General features: G+C 42.6%; 1 protein-coding gene across 1 annotated transcript in view; it reads right to left on the reverse strand.

The window, feature by feature from the left end:
• The window catches only part of LOC131937792 (neuronal acetylcholine receptor subunit alpha-7), a 48,079-nt gene extending 47,354 nt beyond the window's left edge, over positions 1-725 (reverse strand). Inside the window, exon 1 of the mRNA XM_059295431.1 lies at positions 633-725. The gene's annotated coding sequence lies outside the window, so the exon portion shown is untranslated. The remainder of the gene's footprint in view (positions 1-632) is intronic.
• Positions 726-9,453: the final 8,728 nt, after the last annotated feature.

Genomic DNA, 9,453 nt, shown 5'->3' on the forward strand with positions numbered 1-9,453 from the left:
CCCCCTCAAACTTTCAATATTCTATTCCGGTCGGCTCCGGGGGACGTATGTCCCCCCCCCCTGCCCTCCCCCCCCCCCCCCTCGCTACGCCTCTGGTTAATGATCACAACACTTCGGCCTTAAATCCTAGCCTTGCCTATAACTGCTACTTTTGTTAACAGTAAACAAAACGGAATCTCTAGTATCCATAGAAGATAGTGTAACACATTTTTTAAAAACTTTCTACACAAGTCAATGTTTTTTTGTTATAACTATCTACACAAGTCAATGTTTCTTGTTTACAACTATCTACACAACTCTGGCCTAGCGGTAGAGCCCTAGACTGTTAACACGAGAGTCTCGAGTTCGAATCCGGGTTCTTGTCAGTAGAACGTCTGTGAGTCCACCCAGCTCTAACGGGTACTTAACTCTCCTTAGGGAAAGTAAAGGAGGCTGGGTATAGTGCTGGCTACTCTATCCCTTCATATACTGATGTCACATAAACAGGCGAACTCTACTTCACTTACCCCATGGACCATCAGATTCGAAAAGACAACATTAATTATTTTTGTTTACTTTTACACAAGTCAATGTTTCTAGTGCTGGAAGTAGCCCCACATAAGGAGAATGTTATGACTAAAATTGTATCTTACCTTAGTAGGCCTACAAGACTTCAATATCCAGTTAACCATTTATACAATGTAGTGGCTGTACCATCGTGACGCTCCACTGCTTTTGACGGTGACTTCAAATTGTAAACATCAACGTTTGAAAATGACTATGTTTCAACAAATTTGAAAAAAAAATTACAGTACATTAAATGAAAAATGAAATAGCTTTAATTTTATTTCACAGAAAATGTAGAAATTTTTTTTTATTCAGAACAATCAGCTTTAGATAAAATCACATCATAAAAATGAATCGCTGGATTTTAGAACTGTTCATTTAAACTTCGTTAACAAAATATCGCAACATTTTTAAGCAAAAAAACAACTTTGTATTTTTTGTACGCAATACGTATCACGGTCACCAGATGCGTTCATTGATAGTGAGCAGCTTTTGTGATGTTCCCGTGTAGCCCCCAGCTCAGCATGACCGCTCGTACACGGAGGCGCGTGGGATATCGCGTATCGCGTTGATTGGTTGGCGGCTGGGCGAGAGGTGCCCGACATCACGAGATTTCGGGTCACATTTGGGAGAGTGACCTGCTGTGACACTCACCTACAGGGACGTGACGTGACACACATTATCTAGAGGGACCTGACGTGACACATATGTCATCTTATATCGGCTTTCTATAACACCATGTTATTTTAGAGGGACCTGACATGACTCATAGGTAGCCATAGATGAGCCTGACCTGTCAGGTCACCTCAGAGGGACTTGACATGACACATAGGTCATCTAAGAGCAGCCTGTAGTGACACAGGTCACCTTGTTAGAAGGGGCCAGACATGTGACATGTGACCTAACAAGAGCCATCTTTTCAATACTGGCGTGTACTTAATAAACTAAGATTATAGTTGTTTTTTTTTTAAACAAGCCTAAAATGCGAGTTTCGTATTATACTTATACCATAGCTGTGACTTTCACAACGTAATAGTTATTGTGTTGGGTTATGTCAAAGAAATGTTGTTGTGTAAATAAAACCTAGTTAACTTCAGAAAATTTTATTGTGTAAATAAAACATAGTTAACTTCAGAAAATTTTATTGTGTAAATAAAACCTAGTTAACTTCAGAAAATTTTATTGTGTAAATAAAACCTAGTTAACTTCAGAAATGTGGTTCTGTAAACAAAAGCTAGTTAACCGCAGAAAATGTGTTTGTGTAAATATCTGCTAATTTACTCCAAAAATTTAGTTGTGTAAAATGAAGCTGGTTAACTTCAAGAAATTGTGTTGTGTATATAAAAACCTAGTTAACCAGAAAAAAAAATTGTTGTGTACATAGAAGCTTGTTAACTTCAGAAAATTTTGTTTATTAATGTATAATCCATCCCCATGTGCCAATTCAACATGTAAAAGCATCAATTCATCAATTTTTCTATGATAAAAAAATTCTTCCAGGAACCCTGACTCGTGCTGGTAAACGCCCTCGCCTGAAATACTGGCACCAGAACATGCCGGATCAATGGCACTGTTCATATCTCCTCTAGGGCGTTCGCTGCTCAGAGCAAAGAACGACCCACAAAATGGCCTCCATACATCCGTCTAAGAAAACAGTTGGCATGGAAATTTTTCTAAAGATGGCCGGCTGTTCGAGGTCTTGGACAACAGATTTTATGAATAAGTGGCACGGGGTTTTTTTTTTAATGTTAATTTTTTTGTACATCAATAGCAACCTGTTTTATTTTTTAATTTTAAAAACTGTCACGATGCGTAAATAGGCCCAGGTTCACATCTTAAGCTAAAAACAGTTTGACGGGATGATTTTTAATTTTGTATTTTTTTCTTGTTTTAATTATCTACAAAATGTTGTGGGCGAGTGTAGCTTGAAAAAATTTCGTAGTCAGTTGTGTGACGTTGATTTTTATCAGCTGTGTTAACTTGATTTTTGTCAGCTGTGTTAAGTTGACTTTTGTCCCCATTAGTTTAAAGTTTAACTAGGCTGTTGATTGTTAAGTTGATTTTTGTTATCTGTGTTAAGTTGATTTTTATCAGCTGTGTTAACTTGATTTTTGTCAGCTGTGTTAAGTTGATTTTTGTCCCCATTAGTTTAAAGTTGGTTTTTGTCAGTTGTGTTAAGTTTTGTTAATTCGTGTCAGTTGTATTAGGTGTTTTGAGCCTATTCTGTTATATTAGGTTGATTCTATTCAGTTTGTTGATTTGTTGATTCTTGTAATAAGTTGTGATTTTTTGTTCGTTTTAGACGGTTGTGTTTTTTGACATTTTTAAACTGATTCTTCTTGTCAGTTGTGTTAAGTTTTGTTGAATCTTGACAGTTGGCAATTTTTGTTCGTTTTTGTCCACACCCCCGCTAGCTTCACGAGGAAAGAAAACGTGAAACTTGACAGCAGTAGTTTATGATCACGGAGATAACATCTATGTAAAGGTGAAGTTAAACTTTTAATTTTGTAACGCAATATATGGGTGGGGCGGTTAGTTTATTATTTATTATGTTACATATACAAATATATGGGGGGTGAGATCAGATACAATTTATGACGCTATCCCCGATTTTAGAAATATTATGTTTGTAATTAGAAGACACGAAAGCGTGCCCTTATAATTCTATATTTATGTTTTTATTTTCATTGTTGTTTATATTTGCACATTAGCTAAGCGTTTGTTGACGAAGAGTTCAAATTAAAACGTCAGGTTTGATAACATTTTATCGGTTGTTGCTTTTAGTTTGTTTGTTTTTTTATTTTATTTATTTTTTTCATGTTAGTGCTTTAAGTGGACTAATGTAACGGTTGCTATAATGTTCCTGGAGATAGTTTGAGTGTTTAGACTAATACTCTGGTGGTTATAGTGTTTCTGATGTTTAAGATCGGCGTCACATAAGACAAATGACCTGGCAACATGCAAGGGAAATAACCCACGGGTGGGTAGCAAAGGGGGATAAATCTTTACTGCTATGACATTAGTGCCCCATTTATCTTGAGCGCCGTTGTGGGTTACATTAAAAAAATGTATCAGAAACATAACAAGGGGATGTAAGCGATGTATTCCGGCGATGGTGATATAGCTCAGGTGTGCTAGGGTTAAATTTATGCGACTTTATCGTATATGTCCATGTATTTCTAAACCTGAAAAAAATGTAAACCTTTATGAGCACTGAAGAAAACGTGATAAATCGTGAACAGCGTTGTATGCATGAACAGCCTTGCATTTACTGTAGTGGTAAATAGTGAACCGTATTGTATGTATTATTGGGTAAATTATGATTAGCACAGTATGTAATGTAAAGGTTGCACAAAAACAAGAACGGTATCCGTCTGTGGCAGATAACTTTTGAACAACAGAGATCTTTATACATGAACACTTACAAATGGCGATTGTTCTTACTGTTACTAATTGTTGGGTTTTTAAACAAAAACTTTCCTTATTACTTTTGTTCGTATAGGTCGTTGGTCTTAATACCTTGATCAACAGCTCTGGCCTATAGCACATAACAACCACACATCTCTAGCCTGCTCTTATTACATCACTAGATATATATATGTATATATATATATATATATATATATATATATATATATATATATATATATATATATATATATATATATATATATATATACAACAAGTTACTACGTACACCACTGATACTGAATCCACACCATACTATTTCCCATCCCAAATATATAGTAACTGATGCCAGATGTTACACTTCTAAACTCACAATCATTAAAAATAGAAGCTAATTTCTTGAATTAATTAAAAATATTTTGTAAATTTTTGGAACTTTATGTAACATACATAAAAATATTGCTACTGTCTTTGCTGACAATATTCTTGATGAAACACGAAACCTTCTTGCAGTTTTTCAGCATGCCTTGACAGCAGTAATTGGCATGCCATGTTCATCCCCTCACCATTATTATTGACACAACACCAATCTAATTTTCTATGCGTGTGTGCTGTGCAATCAATGAATCAAAAAACAAATTTAAACACCGAAATTGCGAGAGTTCGTCGCGCATTCAGAGGTCGGACTAGAAGGGTAATATGGCTATGGTATGGCTACATCAGAGGGGACTGTGTGAGGCTCTATGTGAGAATTCTGTGAGAGGTTTCTGTGTGAGAGGTCTGTGCGAGGGTCTGAGTGAGAGGTCTGTGTGAGAGGTCTGTGTGAGAGGTCTGTGTGAGAGGTCTGTGTGAGGGGTCTGTGTGAGGGGTCAGTGTCAGAGTTTCTTCCAGGCATCTCTTCGGGGGGCTTTGCCCCCCCGAAAAATTTTTACCGCCCCCCCCCCCCCCCCGAACGGAATGAAATTTATTTAATTTATATAGAAAATATATTCTTTTAACAGTGTCCGCCCCCCCGAAGAAAGTTTACCGCCCCCCCGAAAATTTCAAGTGCCCCCCCCCCCGGAGAAAAAAGTCTGGAAGAAACACTGGTCAGTGTGAGGGGTCTGTGTGCGGGGTCTGTGTGAGAGGTCTGTGTGAGGGTTCTGTGTGAGGGGTCTGTGTGAGAATTCTGTGTGAGGGATCTGTGTGAGAGGTCTGTGTGAGGGGTCTGTGTGAGGGGTCTGTGTGAGGGTTCTGTGTGAGAGGTCTGTGTGCGGGGTCTGTGTGAGGGTTCTGTGTGAGAGGTCTGTGTGAGAGGTCTGTGTGAGAGGTCTGTGTGAGGGGTCTGTGTGAGAGGTCTGTGTGAGGGGTCTGTGTGGGGCTCTATGTGAGAATTCTGTGTGAGAGGTCTGTGTGAGAGGTATGTGTGAGAGGTCTGTGTGAGGGGTCTGTGTGAGGGGTCTGTGTGAGGGGTATGTGTGAGAGGTCTGTGTGAGAGGTCTGTGTGAGGGGTCTGTGTGGGGCTCTATGTGAGAATTCTGTGTGAGAGGTCTGTGTGAGGGGTCTGTGTGAGGGGTCTGTGTGAGAGGTCTGTGTGAGGGATCTGTGTGGGGCTCTATGTGAGAATTCTGTGTGAGAGGTCTGTGTGAGAGGTATGTGTGAGAGGTCTGTGTGAGGGGTCTGTGTGAGAGGTCTGTGTGAGGGGTCTGTGTGAGAGGTCTGTGTGAGAGGTCTGTGTGAGAGGTCTGTGTGAGGGGTCTGTGTGAGAGGTCTGTGTGAGGGGTCTGTGTGGGGCTCTATGTGAGAATTCTGTGTGAGAGGTCTGTGTGAGGGGTCAGTGTGAGGGGTCTGTGTGAGGGTTCTGTGTGAGGGTTCTGTGTGAGGGTTCTGTGTGAGGGTTCTGTGTGAGGGTTCTGTGTGAGGGTTCTGTGTGAGGGTTCTGTGTGAGAGGTCTGTGTGCGGGGTCTGTGTGAGGGTTCTGTGTGAGAGGTCTGTGTGAGAGGTCTGTGTGAGAGGTCTGTGTGAGGGATCTGTGTGAGGGGTCTGTGTGAGGGTCTGTGTGAGGGGTCTGTGTGAGATGTCTGTGTGAGAGGTCTGTGTGAGGGGTCTGTGTGGGGCTCTATGTGAGAATTCTGTGTGAGAGGTCTGTGTGAGAGGTATGTGTGAGGGATCTGTGTGAGGGGTCTGTGTGAGAGGTCTGTGTGAGGGATCTGTGTGAGGGTTCTGTGTGCGGGGTCTGTGTGAGAGGTCTGTGTGAGGGGTCAGTGTGAGGGGTCTGTGTGAGGGTTCTGTGTGAGGGTTCTGTGTGAGGGTTTTGTGTGAGAGGTCTGTGTGAGGGGTCTGTGTGAGGGGTCTGTGTGAGGGTTCTGTGTGCGGGGTCTGTGTGAGAGGTCTGTGTGAGGGTTCTGTGTGAGGGTTCTGTGTGAGGGTTCTGTGTGAGAGGTCTGTGTGAGGGATCTGTGTGGGGCTCTATGTGAGAATTCTGTGTGAGAGGTCTGTGTGAGGGGTCTGTGTGAGGGGTCAGTGTGAGGGGTCTGTGTGAGGGTTCTGTGTGAGGGTTCTGTGTGAGGGTTTTGTGTGAGAGGTCTGTGTGAGGGGTCTGTGTGAGAGGTCTGTGTGAGGGTTCTGTGTGAGATGTCTGTGTTAGAGCTCTGTGTGAGGGTTCTGTGTGAGGGTTCTGTGTGAGAGGTCTGTGTGAGGGGTCTGTGTGAGGGATCTGTGTGAGAGGTCTGTGTGAGGGGTCTGTGTGAGGGGTCTGTGTGAGAGGTCTGTGTGAGGGGTCTGTGTGAGGGGTCTGTGTGAGAGGTCTGTGTGAGGGGTCTGTGTGGGGCTCTATGTGAGAATTCTGTGTGAGAGGTCTGTGTGAGAGGTATGTGTGAGAGGTCTGTGTGAGGGGTCTGTGTGAGAGGGTCTGTGTGAGAGGTCTGTGTGAGGGTTCTGTGTGAGAGGTCTGTGTGAGGGGTCTGTGTGAGGGGTCTGTGTGAGGGTTCTGTGTGAGGGTTCTGTGTGAGGGTTCTGTGTGAGAGGTCTGTGTGAGGGATCTGTGTGAGTGTTCTATGTGAGAATTCAGTGTGAGGGTTCTGTGTGAGGGGTCTGTGTGAGGGGTCTGTGTGAGGGTTCTGTGTGCGGGGTCTGTGTGAGAGGTCTGTGTGAGGGATCTGTGTGGGGCTTAATGTGAGAATTCTGTGTGAGAGGTCTGTGTGAGGGGTCTGTGTGAGGGGTCTGTGTGAGGGTTCTGTGTGAGAGGTCTGTGTGAGGGGTCTGTGTGAGGGGTCTGTGTGAGGGATCTGTGTGAGAGGTCTGTGTGAGGGGTCTGTGTGAGGGGTCTGTGTGAGAGGTCTGTGTGAGGGGTCTGTGTGAGGGGTCTGTGTGAGAGGTCTGTGTGAGGGGTCTGTGTGGGGCTCTATGTGAGAATTCTGTGTGAGAGGTCTGTGTGAGAGGTATGTGTGAGAGGTCTGTGTGAGGGGTCTGTGTGAGAGGGTCTGTGTGAGAGGTCTGTGTGAGGGGTCTGTGTGAGGGGTCTGTGTGAGGGTTCTGTGTGAGAGGTCTGTGTGAGAGGTCTGTGTGAGAGGTCTGTGTGAGAGGTCTGTGTGAGAGGTCTGTGTGAGGGGTCTGTGTGAGAGGTCTGTGTGAGGGGTCTGTGTGGGGCTCTATGTGAGAATTCTGTGTGAGAGGTCTGTGTGAGAGGTATGTGTGAGAGGTCTGTGTGAGGGGTCTGTGTGAGGGGTCTGTGTGAGGGTTCTGTGTGAGAGGTCTGTGTGAGAGGTCTGTGTGAGAGGTCTGTGTGAGGGGTCTGTGTGAGAGGTCTGTGTGAGGGGTCTGTGTGGGGCTCTATGTGAGAATTCTGTGTGAGAGGTCTGTGTGAGGGGTCTGTGTGAGGGGTCAGTGTGAGGGGTCTGTGTGAGATGTCTGTGTTAGAGCTCTGTGTGAGGGTTCTGTGTGAGGGTTCTGTGTGAGGGGTCTGTGTGAGAGGTCTGTGTGAGGGGTCTGTGTGGGGCTCTATGTGAGAATTCTGTGTGAGAGGTCTGTGTGAGGGGTCAGTGTGAGGGGTCTGTGTGAGGGTTCTGTGTGAGGGTTCTGTGTGAGGGTTCTGTGTGAGGGTTCTGTGTGAGGGTTCTGTGTGAGGGTTCTGTGTGAGAGGTCTGTGTGAGGGGTCTGTGTGAGGGGTCTGTGTGAGGGTTCTGTGTGAGAGGTCTGTGTGAGAGGTCTGTGTGAGAGGTCTGTGTGAGGGGTCTGTGTGAGAGCTCTGTGTGAGGGTTCTGTGTGAGAGGTCTGTGTGAGGGTTCTGTGTGAGGGTTCTGTGTGCGGGGTCTGTGTGAGGGTTCTGTGTGAGAGGTCTGTGTGAGGGGTCTGTGTGAGATGTCTGTGTTAGAGCTCTGTGTGAGGCGTCCGAACTAAAGGATTCTTACAAAAGTCTACAGCAGCCAATGAAACTAAAAATACTGAGCCAGACAATGTATTTGAACGAATATTTTTTTAACATTATGGTAGCCTTTAAGAACTGGTAGCAAATATAAAACTGACCCGACCAAACGGTAGACAGTATTCTTAGGTAGCCAGTTTTACGAGGTAGCAAATATACTGTGGTAGCCAATTTCTCAGAAACTCTAAACACTTCTACGCCACGATTTACCCTGTCTGTCAACATGGCAAGCCTTGTACCCCTTGTACCCAGGTAGTAGACATTGATTAACGCCCCTGGCTTGTTGCGATAGACGCCAAAGTTTGTACTGGCACACCTTTTAACATGAGTTTAACAAACATGATTGTACATTTAAATCAATAGATGCGAATTTTATCGGTACAGTTCATCCCTCACTTAATTTTATACATCGATAATTTTTTTTAATCAAATGTGTTTTGAAAATCTCTGAATATAAGACACAAAAAAATCATGCGCACATTCGCTCACCTTATTGCACTGCGTTCGTTAGTTCACATTCACCGACTCAACTGCGGGTACCTGATTTTTCTAACAAGCTGACCCCTGAGCTCTACAATATGGAGTTTAAAAGCATTTGTTTTTGTCGGTGTTGACAGTAGGATTTTGTCATGGAATATATATATATATATATATATATATATATATATATATATATATATATATATATATATATATATATATATATATATATATATATATATATCTTTATTTATTTATATATATATATATATATATATATATATATATATATATATATATATATATATATATATATATATATATATATATATATATATATGCCATTGGTTGATGCAGCTCTGCAGTTCAGATTTATTTTACGATGGGAAAATCAGAGCATGTTTTAGGGGAGATATAGGCTACTGGTGTGTGGGGAGGATAACACTAAGCACAAGGGACACCACAAAAGCGACCTGAAGGCTTAAAAAATAAGATTTTAAATGGAATAAGAATGCATAAAAATTACCAAGTGTGTGTGGCAGAGGTGATCATTTTTTATTTTCACCAAAAAAAAAATTTTAAAAACAAAAACAAAAAAAATCTCATTACGAAAACGG

The sequence above is a fragment of the Physella acuta genome, unplaced genomic scaffold (genome assembly GCF_028476545.2).
Source record: "Physella acuta isolate Inbredline_101_S28 unplaced genomic scaffold, ASM2847654v3 ptg000222l, whole genome shotgun sequence".
Lineage (NCBI taxonomy): Eukaryota > Metazoa > Mollusca > Gastropoda > Physidae > Physella > Physella acuta.